A 15,391-nucleotide genomic window follows, 5' to 3' on the forward strand; every position below is an offset into this window, starting at 1 on the left:
AGGAGTTCCAGGATTCCTCTCCATGTAGAATCAAGAAATGTCTCTAAATTCATTTGCAGTCTATAAAAGCAGTTTTATCTCTCAAATTGCTAACAGTTCTTATGTTTACTCAATGGAAGAATATATTATTAAAATTTTGGCAATGAAAAAACATCTGAACTGAAAGAAATGAAGTTTTGAACTTTTACGAGGTGTGGATACCCCTCCTGGGTTCTTGCCTTAGGGGATAAAAAAAATAAAGTGACAGAAACAGTCTGGTGGGTGATACTGGATATATATTAAAACTTTTTTTTTTTTTTTTTTTTTAACTGAAATGGAGAGAAACTGGATTAGTTTAAAATGTAGAAAAGCATTATATACAAACAGAGTTAGAGTGGGAGCAGGCGCAAGATGACTAGAGTAAAAAAACAGAAATAATGTTATTTCACGCTTGAAAGCAGCTTCCTCCTTTACAGAACTCAAAGGCAGTTTGTTTGATGCTACTGTTGGAATGTATTTAAGTGACTAACCAGCACCTTTTCAGCCATAGCCTGAAGGGGGGGGAACCACAAAGGAACCAAACAAACCCACAGTGCATTACAAAATCATTTCAGTCATCTGGCTACAGAGGGCTAACATTGAAATATGGAGAGGTTAAGGATACAGTATGGGAACTAGACTGTCTATATGCCCTCAAATTTAGCTGCAATATTATCTTCAAAGTTATAGCTTCACCCTTTCCTTTTTGTTGCTGCTTATATTGTTACTGGGCTTCCAAATCTTTACTACAATCAACATGTCACACCTGAACAAAGAAAGACAGAATCTGTCACAGCTTGAGGAAAATAAAATAAAAAAAAATAAAATATAAAAAAAAAAAAAGGTGCTGTGCTATCTGAGATGCCTATAAGAACCTGGATGAGAACTTTAGTTCAACACATGAAAAGCAACTATTATACTTTGGTATGAACAGGTGATCACAAGAAAGAGCTACCATGGCTTAAAGAGTCTGTTTGTTAGCTGAGCAGTAATACCTGAGCATACACAAGCTCCCAGCTTGCTCCAGGTACAAAGTCTGGTATTTTCCCTGTTCAGCCTGCATCAGCAAGCCTGCACTCAATCTGACACACCTCACTCCTGACCTCTCATACATCAGTGCTATGTCATTAATGTGCAAACATCGTGTTAGAGCTTGTGCGTTTAGATGGGCATGCTTAAGTACAGACACCTCATCTTTAAGGTACCTAACTGATTTCTGCAAAGCAAACAAACAAATGAAAAAAGTCAAGGCAAAAGTGTCCTGAGAGGAGATGCCATCTGCCACCAGCAGAGCAGCTCTCCAGGCAGGTTGACCTACCCTGAATACAGACTACCAATACATTTCTCTCTCACCCCTGGTCCCCCTCAAGGCAAACAAAACAAGAACTCAGGGCTCAGTTATATAAATAGAAAAATCAAAAGGCAGAAGAGAGCTGTTGAAAACAAGGTTTTTTACTTTGAGTGCTCCTGACTACTCAATAATAACAGGAAAGTTAGATTTTCAATCCTCACCATTACATTTCGACACCCTCACCTCCTCACTTTTCCACGAATCTGCTGATGAAACTCTTGCCTTTGTGTCATCCTTTTACTTGTGTACTCCAGCAACAGGCTGCAAAAAGAGTAATTCTAAAATTCTTCCTATTAAATTCCATGAATCAGTTTTCATAATTGTGAAGAATTTAAATAAATTTTAACAAAAAAAGCACCATAAACTATTTCAGAAAGTCAGTTTCTAAGCAACACTGAACACCTTCTATAATTTTATTGTGCATTTTCCGGTCACTTGAGTAATTACTACTTATTTATACATTAACCATTATAATAACAATAAAAAATGCTTATGTATTAAGAGACATAAGCAGTTAAAATATTTTATTGACAGACATATTTTGGCCAATATTTCATTGCACTGGAATACCATTGGTTGATATTTCAAAATTAAAAACAGTTCACATGGGAAAGCTGGGCTTTATCTATCTGTTTAAATAAAAAAAATGATAATATGTCTTTTCACCCTTTCTTGTCTTCAGATTAATTGCTGGGAGCACAACTGCAAACACTGTACATGAATTTGGCAACTTCCAGCACAGATTAAGTCATTTCTATACAGAAATGAAGGAGCATTGAGAAAATTCACTTATGCATTCCTCTCTCATACAGTAATATCAATAATACATGCCCAGTGACTTCTGGGTTTCCATTTCACACAGTATGAATAACCAGTTCCTGTAATTTTATCATAATCATGGTATTTTAGAACAGAAACTTTTCATAGCTTCATTATCTATGACATAAAAGTTAAAACTTTTTTTTTCCCCCCCTCTTTTGGCAGGGGAGTGAGGTGAGAATGCCAAAGCTGGACAAGGCCATCATTTCAAAGTGAAATGAAATCAAGGTTTTCATTACTAAAAATGGCAATCAAATCCCTGTCAGATAGAACAAACATCAATCCAGGCTGTATGAAAAACTGTGACCAGAGCTGACATATGAAAATGATCTAGAGGAAAAGAACGAAGAGGGAAGTGAGACAGGGGTCCTGAGGTCCTCAGGAAGGCAGCCGATCGCACTCACAGTCTCGTGTGCACATCAAGACTAAATACTGAGCCAAGTGAAACAAGTGTGGTGAGCATGTGAGCACGAAAATAACCAAAGCTGTCAAGATGCTTGGATTTTCCGTTATGGTGCATAGTCTTTTTTTCACAAGTTTTCTTTGTCCCTTGCCATTTGACTTGTATTTTTTTCTAGTCCTTCTCATATGAATTCAGCTTCTGCTGGTATAGATTCTTTCCAGGTTACTACCAATTTTCTCCCCAAAGCAAAGGATCACACAAACTTGACTTAGACCTTGTTCTCTGAATGAAAATGTAAGCTCCATCAATAACAAGGACCTGTCCTTCCCAGAGGGGATGGAGCCACCTGGAGGTCTGTGCCTCCTGGCCCCACAGCAGGTCAGGGACAGCACAGACATGCACTGGCCAGTACCTTGGTACAGGCTGAGCTCTGTTTGGGCAGGAGCTCCCAGAAACATTTGTCTTTCATTGCTGAACTGGCAGGGCAGGGAGTTATTTACCTCCTTGACACACACAGAATGGAAATGTCAGCAGACATCAGGAACAAATACATGGATTTGAAATGCAAATCTATTCACCCTACATGCTGTTGGGACTGAAGCTCTCTAACACTCCTTTCTTGGCATAAACAAAAAACAAGTCATACTAGATCTTAGGATTGGCCTTCATAGTTTAGCATGCCTTAGAATAAACACACTGCTTCATTTGAGTTTCAAACTTCATATAGTTTATTGCTCATCAGCACTAATCTTTATTTAAAACACTATTGTAAACAACTTTTCTTAAAGGTGTTTTTAGTGAAGTTTCTTTTCAATGCAGGGTACTAATTTGATTGTCAATTATTCAGATGTTTTTCACAATTTTTTTCATTTCTGAATTTCTTAATTCCAGGACAACTGTGATTAGTTTGAAGTAAGTGGGGAATCTGAAAATCTGAACATGTTTTGTCTGTGGATAGAAACCTGGAGAAAAATACTGCTAGCACTCAGAACATATTATGTATTTAAAGCATTCATAAAGAATGTTTCAAAATATTTTATTTAGCATTTAGGATTCTTAATTAATAATTCTTAATTCTTAATTAATTGAATTAATATTACTGACTTCCTAGCACCTCCTTCAAACCTCTGCTTTGTAAAACAAGTACCATTTCTTCCAGCTTAAAGCCTTACTACTAGCACTGGGACAAGTGTTTGACTGTTATGTTCTAACAGGGTGAAAACACTTTATGAGTGAGTTTCCCTTCAAGAAATAAACCACTCTCAATCACTAATTAACTTTGAAGGACTTATGTAGCATGTCTATGCTTTAAGCAGAAACAGACATCAGAAGTCTTGCATCTGGCTGTATACACGGGAATTGCTTTATGATCAGCCGTCATTTATATTCACAAAGGTTACTTCCCTGTAGAAAAATGAATTAAGAAGGAAAAATGTTTTCTATTCACCACTCTTCTCGCACTAATGATTTCAAGATATTCCATCTCTATCTGATGAAGTACTTCTAAAAAAAAAAAAAAAACAAAAACCCCAAACAACAAAACAAAAAAACAAAAAACATTAATAAAAAAAATCAACACTAACATCCAAACTTCAAAATTTTCCTTATTGTAATGTCCTGACCCCATACTGAGGCTTAGTTAATGTAAATTGAATCTATAAGTAATAATTGTGGTAAGTTTTCAACCATTAAGTCATCCTAAAATAAAAAATAAAAAAAAATCAGAAATAAAATAATTTCATTTGATTGTTTTCACAAGTACCTCATATTTGTTTCGTGGGAAAACGTGCACTATAGGTCATATTTCCAATATCAGTGATAGTGTAACCTAAACAACAGTTCATAGTTATTTAGGGCTGTCTTTAATCCACAGGAATAAAGTTGTTTAAAAATTATTTTTCCTTAGTGCATCTTCTGTATGTTTTACTCTGGATGTTATTATTTATTAAGAGTTAACTTTTTTTTTTTTTTTTAAATGATTCTGCTCCTCTAAAACATCAGAAGTAAAATTTTCCAATGAAGCTTTTTTCAGTCCACATGTGGTTTTGTCTTAAAGAGTTGTATCTGATAAAGAACCAGATAATCACTTGGATTTACAGGAATTTCTTGTCTGTTTCCTTTAACACATACACACACAGATGTATGCTAAAAGCTAATCAATGTGTACATAACCTTTATCCTGGAGCAACACTTTCCTACAGACATACTAAGTTATTTTATACTTTTTCATGTTCCAATTGCTTGTACAGAAAAATAAAGCTAACACCAACGTTTCTAAACAATCCCGTTTTCTGAAGTTCAAAATGCCTTTCATCGCAGACAGAAGACAACGACTAGAAGACCAGAAATATGGATGGAGCATACCTACATCTGGTAAGCAGAAGGAATATTCAGGCTCTAGTCCTTTCATTACCCGTCTCCACACAATTTGAGGAGAATGTGAAAGGTAACACAGAATAAACACAAGAAAAGCAAGACACAGGTGCTTACTAAGATCAATGGTCAGGCAATATGGGAGGACTACAGAGATGTTGCTCACCACTGTAGGGAGGAAATTTGTGCTGCCCAAGCTCAATTAGAATTGAAGCTGGCCAGTACTGTGAAGGATAACAAAAAAAGGTTTTAAAAAGTATATTAGTGACAAAAGGCAAAATAGAAGTGACATGGGCCCATTACTTATTGAGCACAGTCACCTTATAAACAGGAAAATAGACAAAGTTGAGACACTTAATGCTTTCTTTGCTGCAGTCTTCAAGACCCATGATGAGCATGGGGGACCCCATAACCCTGGGTTAGAAAACCATGGCTGCAAGAATGATAAACTCCAAATCAAACCAGAACTTGTACAGGATTTGCTACTCCGGCTAGATTCCTTCAAGTCGATGGGGCCTGATGGGATTCATCCAAGGGTGCTTAAAGAGCTGGCTGATGTCATAGCAAGACCTCTGTCCATGATTTTTCACCACTTCTGGGGATCTGGAGAGGTCCTAGAAGACTGGAAGCTGGCAAACATTATCCCAATCTACAAGAAGGGCAACAGCAATTATAGGCCTGTCAACCTCACTTATGTTCCTGGCAAAATCATGGAGAAGCTTGTTCTGGGAGTTACTGAAAAACACCTGAATAACAACACAGTCATTGGTCCCAGCCAGCACAAGTTCATGAGGAGAAAGTCTTGCCTGACCAACTTAATTTCTTTACACAACAAGGTTACCCACCTAGCTGACCAAAGGAAGTCTGTATTTGTGATATTTTTGAATTTTAGTAAAGCCTTTGATACTGTCTGTCATAGTGTCCTCCTGGACAAGATGTCCAGCATGCATCTGGGTAAACACAAAATGCAATGGTGAGCAGTTGGCTGGTGGGCTGGGCTCGGAGGGTTCTAGTAAATGGGGTTATGTCAGGCTGGTGACCAGTCACTAGCAGGTTCCACAGGGATCCATCTTAGGGCCAGTGCTCTTCAATGTCTTCATAAATGACTTAGACTCAGGATTTGAGGGGCTGCTTAGTAAGTTCGCAGTTGACACAAAGCTGGGAGGAGGTGTTGACATGCTTGAGGGCAGAAAGGCCCTGCAGAGGGATCTGGACAAATTGGCGAACTGGGAAATTACCAACTGCATGAAGTTCAGCAAAAGCAAGTGCCAGATTTTGCACCTGTAACACAGCAACTCTGGCTGTACATACAGGTTAGGGGACGAGATGTTGGATAGCAGCTCTGCTGAGACAGATCTGGCGGTTCTGGTTGACAGCAAATTGAACATGAGCCAACAGTGTCCCTGGCACCCAAGAGGGCCACTCATGTCCTGGATGCATCCAGCACAGCATTGCCAGCCAGGCGAGGGAGGTGATTGTCCCGCTCTGCTCTGCACTGGTGCGGCCTCACCTGGAGCACTGTGTGCAGTTCTGGGCAACACAGGATAAAAAAAAAAAAAGAAACTAAGATACTGGAGAGTGTGCAGAAGAGGGCTACAAAGCTGGTGAAGGGTTTGGAGGGCAATCCATATAAGGAGAGGATAAAGCCACTTGGTTTGTTTAGCCTGGAGAAGAGTAGACTGAGAGGAGACTGAGGGGAGACCTTATGGTTGCTACAGCTTCCTCACAAGAAGAGGAGGAGGGGCAGGTGTCGATCTCTTCTCTTAAGCGACCAATGACAGAACCCGAGGGAACGGCAGGAAGATGTGCCAGGGGAGGTTTAGGTTGGACATTAGAAAAAGGTTCTTCCCCCACAGGGTGGTGGAGCACTGGAACAGGCTCCCCAGGGAGGTGTCACAGCCCCAAGCCTGACAGTGTTCAAGAAGAGACTGGACAGCACCCTCAGACACATGGTGTGAACTGTGGAGTCATCACATGCAGGGACAGGAGTTGAATTTGATGATTTTAGTGGGTCCCTTCCAACTCAGGACATTCTATGATTCACTATTATTTTTCCTATTTTTCTACACATTAGAAACTGCACAGACGAATACATACTAGGATCCACAGAAAGGGAAACAAATGCTTTAAGGAATGGGTCTGTAGAAGATGAGCGATCTTAGAGTTTGGCTTTACAAGACACCTAAATTTGGAGGTTCCTCTGATACTGGAAGAAGTTGAAAGGCCATGATATCCCCTGAAGCAATAAAGCAATAGGCAATTGCTTAAATATACAGATGTCTTTCTTTGTGAAGACCAAAAACTGTGGCTGACTAACATGTTAACCAGTCAACATGCTCACAACGGCCAGATGCCTAAAACAATGTCCTATTTGTTTCTTAATGTGGACTCATTCTTGGAATCCTCCAAGGATCTCTCCCAAGCTTTGGCCTCAGCCATAGCCCCAAAAAAACATTCCACTCCTCATAAGCCTTTTCTGGTGACGTTAGCAACATTTCCTTACAGAACAGGACAATTTCTCTTCTGACCAACTGCACACACATAGGCTAAATAAAAACATTTTTGTTTTTGCATAATGCCTAATCTATAACAGCTCTTCACATCAAGACATGAGCTGTGCTCTGTGCTACCTGTACTTTATTAAGCCAAGTTACAGCCCACTTTCTGAAGACATATTCTACATCATTAGGCATCAGCCTGTAGCTAACAAGTTTTCCTGATCCTTCCCTGAAAAGCAAGACATTTTAATGACCTGATATCTCAACATCTCCAAAGAGGAAAAAGAAAAACTGTTTTAAGCTCTCTCTTCTTGGCTATAAGCCTACTTTTTATGATTTAAAACTTGGCTTCAGTAAGCATGATCCAGCATTGCTTTAACTTTCTGCCTAGTTCTTTTAAGGGATTTCTATGAAAATAAATTAATACATGAAGAAACATAATAATGCGTGACTTAAACTTATACAAATAATAAAAAAAAAAATTCCACTTTGTACAGCCTCAAAGAAGCAGCCCTTACATAGGCATTGCTTGCAAAGAGCTTCAAATTTGGAAACTTCCCCCTGTAAGAGCTAAGTGATTACACCGAAGAGCAACTATTAGTAGATGTGATAGATACGTGCAGGAGTCAGCTGTTTTCTTTAAAATTAGTAAGTGCAGCCAAGTTATTTAAAATACCGTGAATATGTTTCTGATAGAAATCACGAGAGTAGTCTTGGTTTTAAGCTCTTCTCTCATCTGGACCGAGTTGTAGCAGGCAATCATTAATAAAATGCATTGCAGAGTCCTTTTATTTTCCAGAAAGAAGAAACGAAAAAAGTGAACTTGCACAATGGCTACAAACAACATTGTCTATAAAGCCAAAAGCCAGGCACTAAGCATGGACTTACTATATATCATTATACCCAGAGGCTTACACCAAAGACTTCTGAACTGTAAGCACAGGATACAATCAGTTAAAGCAAAAAATCCTGAGGAATTCTAACAAGGTACAGGAAAACCTGTATTTCACTCATTGTACATGTTTTGAGATCAAACATAAGAAAAGTCTGATTCACTTGAGTTTCAAACTGAGGAGCTTTGGATTTTTTTGTGGACATGAATCAGAGTTCCTTGCAAAAGCTTATGAAGATAGTGCTCGTAGGTTCCCTCTGTAATCGGTGAAGAGAAATAACCTTAATTGTCTCCCACAGTGCTTCTCTCCAACTGCTTTGAAAAAGATGAATCCTGCCCTTAGCGCCCATTAAAAAAAGAGCACTTACTTCCTCCAGTGGAATGACCTCCTGAACCACTGAGCAGTTCGATCTCCCGCTGTGAGCTACAGGACTACACCTCTGGGAGTCATAAAAACCATACCAAACTCCTAACTTGCCTCCAGAAACAAAAGCAAGTCTGAAGTTAGTGCTTAAAGCCAAGGGTGATGTATGAGGAGAAGCTGGGACACCTCAGGTCTCTGTTAATAGTTACTAAAGTTTGCATATAAAATGCAGCAGTGTGCAGTATATAATACAGTAGTCTTGCAAATCACTTTCTATACTAGGAACAGGGAATTCAAATACATTTAAGCCTATTTTGTGATATAATAAATGTTCTCCTTATTACATAATATTTGAATGGAAAAGCAGTATTGTAACAGATAATCACACATGACATGATTTACTTTCCTGACATACAGAAATCCCTATTGCTAGCACCACGTGCAAGACCATCAGAACCATTCCTTCAAATCTTTTTTTCATCCTGTACATCACCAGTCACCGTGGACTGACTGATGGGGTCTCCAAGACAGGTTCCCAAATCCCAGTCTAGCTCTCTTGCTTTTGGAGTTACTGCTGTGAGGGATGATGGCAGCACAGATTGCATTTTACTGTCTTTACTGTGTGTATATAGACTACCTCCATCTGGTACAGAAATCAGAGTTTAAATGTTATTAACTGAAGTGCAGCAAAGTGACTGTGAACAAGGCTGCAGTGGTTTAAGTATCAAAGTCTGCCACTGCTGAATGTGATTTGACCCCATGATAAAAGAGGCCTTGGTTTCTTTTGGGCTGTGGAGTTTGGCAGTTTTTCAGATCACAGCTTCTCCTCTTTCTCAGAGCACTGATTTTAAACAAAGGAAACATTACATCTGATATTGCGCTTATCACTGTAGTAACATCCTTTTGATAAGCACACTACCCTTGGAAACATAACATCAAGGAAAAAGTTGAATATTACAAATCTCATAATATTGTTTGACTATAACGCAAAGATTTGTCTGGTTTTACTGAATGCAGTTGCCTAAACCTTGGTGACATTTGTATGGCTTATGATATTTATCCATGTCTCCAGCTGGCTATTTCATTTGCTTAGGGTATCCCAGACATCCCATGTGCAGCTGCAACATATGAGGCAGGACCTATGGGACAGCAATGATAATCCAGAGAAGCAGTTGGAAACTAGGAAGGATACTTCAAGATGACTTAAAGTAAAAAAAAAAAAAAAAAAACACATTTAAGCAACTGAATTCTGTCTTCAAAAACAACCAAAGAGCTACCACTAGTCTGGGCAACTGTAGAGAAGAGATGCTCTATGTGTTTGCAGGTGTTTTCAGCTCTTTACTCAGAAGAGTGACATGCCAAAGCAAATAGTACCTAAACATACACTATATCTACCCTATTTGTCTGAAACAAGTCATGAAAGAACTCAAGAAGCATTAACTGATGTTTACAGTGTGGTAAAAAAATAGGAAGGAATTTTACTTAGGCAAAGATCATAACTGTTTCATTTACCTTAAAATACCATACAAAATTAGTGTAGAATTGAATTACCGAGACAGATCTAAAAACACTAGCAACAGAAACCAGCAAGACACAAACAAACAAGGAAAACACTGTATATTGTTACAGTTTGTTGTACAGATCCCCATGAAAAACATTCTTTTATGGCAGTTGTTATATAGAATGTTCCTTCAAGATATCACCATTGGTTTTAATGGAGTTCACTCTTGTACTTCAGAAAATACATAGCAAGACAGTGTATCATTACGTTCCCCTAGATTCCACTGTTCTATTAATAACAAGAAAGACAACAGCCAAACACACCACTGCACACTAGCCAATGTAAAAAAAGATATCCAGGATATTCAAGAGTGATTTAGATATTCAGGATCACATGGTAAAACTCTGTAGCCATCCAAGTTGGATGTAACTGAGCTTTGAAGAAAAACTAAAAATCAAACAGGTCTCCCAAAAAGCCTGTTTTTTTTTAAAAAAAAAAGAAATGCTTACTACATGTACCATGGTAATCCTTTGCATGATGTGTGATCATCTATTTTTCTATCATATACCAGGATTATTATTTATTCAGACAAGGATCAATGCACAGTTGCAGAAAAGACAAATATTTAAGTTCTCAGCCCCTTCCACATAAACCTGCCTACCAGGTTGCATCTTTGGTTTAGAACAAGATCAGCTTGCTTTAGGATCTGCTCAACCTGTGTTAAAATTACTCAGTAATAAGGCAGTAATTTGTTTGCCTCGTCAGCATTTTAAGACAGGTTGATCTGCTAACAGCATTTAATGGAAATTAAATCACAAGCATATTATAGGGTAATTGGGAAGCATCAAAGGAGTTGCTCAACTATTGTCATGCACATCCTGTTCTTTGAAATTACAGTAATGAAGACTTGTCGGAGTTTCTTTTAGTTTCTCTGTAAGACAATGCAGTAGAATCTAGCACCTAAAAGTTATAAGATAAAGTGACTATTGAAGATAAAAATGCAGAACACAGCTTGCAGATTGCAGACCAGACACAGGCTGCACAGACACAGCGAGAAGGGAGACAGTCATGGTTAAATCCTGTGTGTTTTTATTCTGTCTTACCTGGAAGATTTGAGTTTTGTGTTATTTGAACAGTTAAATGGTGTAGCTTATGTTCTAACAGAACTTGATCTGTTAGTGTTTGGAAGCATTTTGGTCAGTCTCAGGCTGGTCCGTTAAGGAACCCAAACATAGGCTTCCCCACAGTTATTAACTCTTTAATGACAAGAAGTATGCCTCTGCATACCAAAAGTCTATTCAATATACACTACTGATACTTTTATCTACTTCACATCTTCAGATAAACAGACTCTCCTTCTGAAATTTCAGTTGAAAAAGACACAAAAGACTACGTATTTGATTACCCGTCCTTGATAATTATTTGCACTCTACTCAAAACACAGAAACTTGATACAGCCCTCTTTGATACCCTTGATTATTAACAGAGAACAGTTTTTAGTTCTGATTAAATAACAAAACAAATCTGAGACAAACCTGAAAACATAGTGAAACTTAGTTACATGAAGCAGTTTCCAACAAGTAATTCAGCCCATATTACATTGCACATAATTTTAATACCTCTACATTAAATATATATATATATATATATATTTTGAAGCAGAATGAATTGCACTAGTCAAGATAGAATTGTGATAGCTAAAGGCAGAAAAAGGTAAGCTGCACTCAAGAAAGAACATTGTAAGCTTTTTGATGCAAGTTTGGTACTTAAGAAGAGAGAGGTGCAGCAGAAGGCATGACTTCTGCATGTGCAAGGTCTGGCCCAGGGCCAGAAGCAGCTAATGTTTGGGTACAGTCTCTTTTGATGTCATTACCCAAATAAGTCGACTCTTAGGTAAGATGGATAAAATGCACTTGAGTTTGCACAGCCAGGTTAGAAGAGATTGATGCACTTCCTTGTAAGGTGCATTAACAGTGTTGCTTCCCCCTTACAGCTCAACATCTTTACTTGTTATCTTGCTGTAAAGAACAATTTGTTCCCCAAACATCATGTCCAGGCAAAACTGAACTTCAGTAAGAACAACAAAAAACCAATTAAGAAAATACTAACAAAAAAAAAAAAAAAAAAAAAAAAAATCAATGCATTTCGTTTTAAACAAAATGAAATTTGGAAGTTCAATTCCATTCCATTCATTTGCCTTTTAGTAGTCTAACTCTAGTTACAAACTGGAGTTAGCACAGCAAGTCTTGCTTTACCCTTACCTCAGTACAAGCAGCACAGTCCCAGATGGCCATCAGCTTGAACACCATATGCACAAGCAGGGTAGTTACAGGTCAGGAATGCTGTGCATTGGCAAGATTGTGTGGGAAAATGCATATGGCACCTGCTGACATCCTACAGGCACTTTCCAATGCTTTAGTCCATCAAGAACACTAAATAAACAAGTGAAATTCCTCATCCTGAGATTTACAATTTACAGGTGGGCAGATTGCTGTGCCTACATGGTGCCTCACTGAAGTCAGCACGCCTTCATGTAGGTGCAGCTGTCCATATGCACATAGTAAACTATAGGCTCAGAGCTTATACTTAGTATCATAAAAATAAATGAAGAAGAAACTGGTTTAGACTTTCCCTGCACTCTAAGTAAATGAATGTTTTGGAGAAAAATAAAAGAACTGATCCTGGTTCAATTTCTCTTCCTCCCTGTATAGATCATTGGGGTAACATCTCCCCAAAATAGATTGGGAAAAGCAGCGGCACATATTTTTGCTTGCAAACTGGGGATGTCAGAGTAAACTATAAAGAAGTATGATTTACTACTCCTGAATCTACAGGGTGTTTCAAAAAGATGGACCCAATTTGAAATCACTATATCTCTGCAACTAAGAATCACCTTTGAATTAACATATTACTACTCGAAAGCACAGGGCATACAGTTTCAAGTTATTACTGCTGGATACCTCTCTCAGAGCACAAACAGCCCCCAGCCTCAATCATTCACAAGAATATTGATCCACCAATGCCAAAGAACATTGGTCGTTGGTACTGACAATTTGAGGAAACAGGCTGTTCATGTAAGGGGAAGAGCACAGGCAACCACACTCTTCAAAGGAAAACACGAGAAGAGTTTTCTGCATAGCACGCACAAGTTCGCTCATCTTGCCAGTCAATTAGGTCCATCTTTTTGAAACACCCTGTATTTTGACTTCTTTATGTAGAAATGGATCCTTAAACAGAAAACATGTTGGCTGTAATATACTTCACTTTGTCAGGTCCTCAAAGCTTGGCTCAGGGTACGTGTGGGAGTAGCATAAAGCAGACAGCTGTTCCTATAATCTCCACTAACCTCCTGTATTGTAACTGCTCTGTCACACTATAGGGAAAGCACGTTGTAAGCATTACCTTTCAAAGTAACTTGGACTATACAGTTGTTGCTACAAAAATACTATATAATGGCATATGGGAGAGAAAGACTTTCTGCAGTCTGGAGAAGAAAGAAAATGGATCAGAACCCCTATCTCTTCTAAAAGTGTGAGAAACAGTGTGAGAAAACACAAGTCACATTTTCACCACCTGAATTCCTGGTTCTGTGTCTGGAAGTCACAGACTATAGACTCATTAAATCATGGTTTTTCAGTATGCTGTTCATTTTGTACAATTGCAGTTCATCACCTTAGCAGTGATTCAGAAACCCTATCCCATGAGCCAGCTAAGACTTGCAGAACTTATTTGATCAGTTTTCACATTTAATTAGTCTCATTTGCTTCTTGGTGTTTGAGAAAGCTCAAGAGATAGCAAAGCTTAGTATCATGACAGAAACCATTTTCAAAGCAAGATTATCTCCTCTCTCCTTTTGCTTTGATTGCATTTAATTCCCAGATTTAAAAAATGAAAACAAACCAAACAGAAACAAAAAAAAAAAAACAAAAAAAACACCAAACCAAAACAAAAGCACAAACAAAAGCCCACAAAAACCAAACAAACACCACATACAAAGCCCTCACCACATGCACAAAAAAGCAACCTTATTTGGACTTCTGATACAGGGAGAATTTCAAGACAGTTTTCCTCAAATAACATCGACCTTATGACAGAGATAGCAAGGCTCTTACATTAACATATAGCAAAGTTAAAGGGCCACCTTTGCAGCCTCTTCTCCGTCTTATCTTTGTAGCAGATTTTATGCCACCAGACACGTCCCTGTCACGTTTGAAGTTAATATACTGGGAAATTCATTCTTTCGCTGCTCCAACATACGCATGACAGATAAGACAGACCAGCCAGCACAGACCATGACTCCCCTCTGTCATGGTTTCTCAGCACTCAGAGAGACCATATGCAATGCTACTGCCACTTGGCACATTCAATATTTATCACCCAAAAGAATTAGGTTCAGTAGTTTTTGCTTTACTAGCTTTTTAACAGCCAGAAGAACGCTTTTAGCTTAGAAAACAGTTAGGACTGGCTTAGCTGCAACAGTACAGCAGAGCAGAGACCACAGACCCACATGCAGCTTCAACCAGCATTCCTTCTCCTTGCCTGCAGAATAATCCAGCATGACAGTTTGTTTGATTTCCATAATAGAAAACAGTTCAAGAATATAGCAAAATATTTTCCAGTCACTTGGTTGAAACTGAGTATTCTCTAGTAAGAAAAAAAGTTGTCAAAGCATTTTTTTGAGAGTCCATTAAACTCATTGTTTGGGGACTACTTTTAAGCCCCTGTTCTTCAATTTCCTGCGTAGGTCCTTGCGTGGCAGGTTGTAATCACTTCCATCCTTCACAATATTTTAAATATGCCTATTTCAATCTACAGTCAAAAAAAAAAAAAAAAGACTAAAAACACTCAACTACAGACAGTTTGTCTTCCTAGCCATCTAAAAAAAACATCTCAAAGGGTTATGACCTATAACAGCTTTTCTCTTGCAACTCCTTTTTAAAGACATTATGTAATAAATACAAACACTTGAAAGAATATGGAGTTTAAGATGTCTTTTCTGTCAGATATTCACTGAACAAGGTTGGTAAAACTCACATTTTTCTCCTCCCCCCTCCCCAAAATGAGGTAAAAAGCTTGCCTAATTTTTTGTGTGTGTGTGTGTGTGTGTGTGTGTGTGTGTGTGCACACGCACGTGCTTCTGGAGTTACAGCTTTTATGAGCTCAAGATACAGA

The 15,391-nt window shown here is 38.3% G+C and overlaps 1 protein-coding gene across 8 annotated transcripts in view; it reads right to left on the bottom strand.

Moving 5' to 3' along the window:
• Positions 1–15,391, bottom strand: part of ROBO1 (roundabout guidance receptor 1) — a 736,887-nt gene that overhangs the window by 484,039 nt on the left and 237,457 nt on the right. The gene's annotated exons all lie outside the window — the stretch shown is intronic.

The sequence above is a fragment of the Columba livia genome, chromosome 1 (genome assembly GCF_036013475.1).
Source record: "Columba livia isolate bColLiv1 breed racing homer chromosome 1, bColLiv1.pat.W.v2, whole genome shotgun sequence".
Lineage (NCBI taxonomy): Eukaryota > Metazoa > Chordata > Aves > Columbiformes > Columbidae > Columba > Columba livia.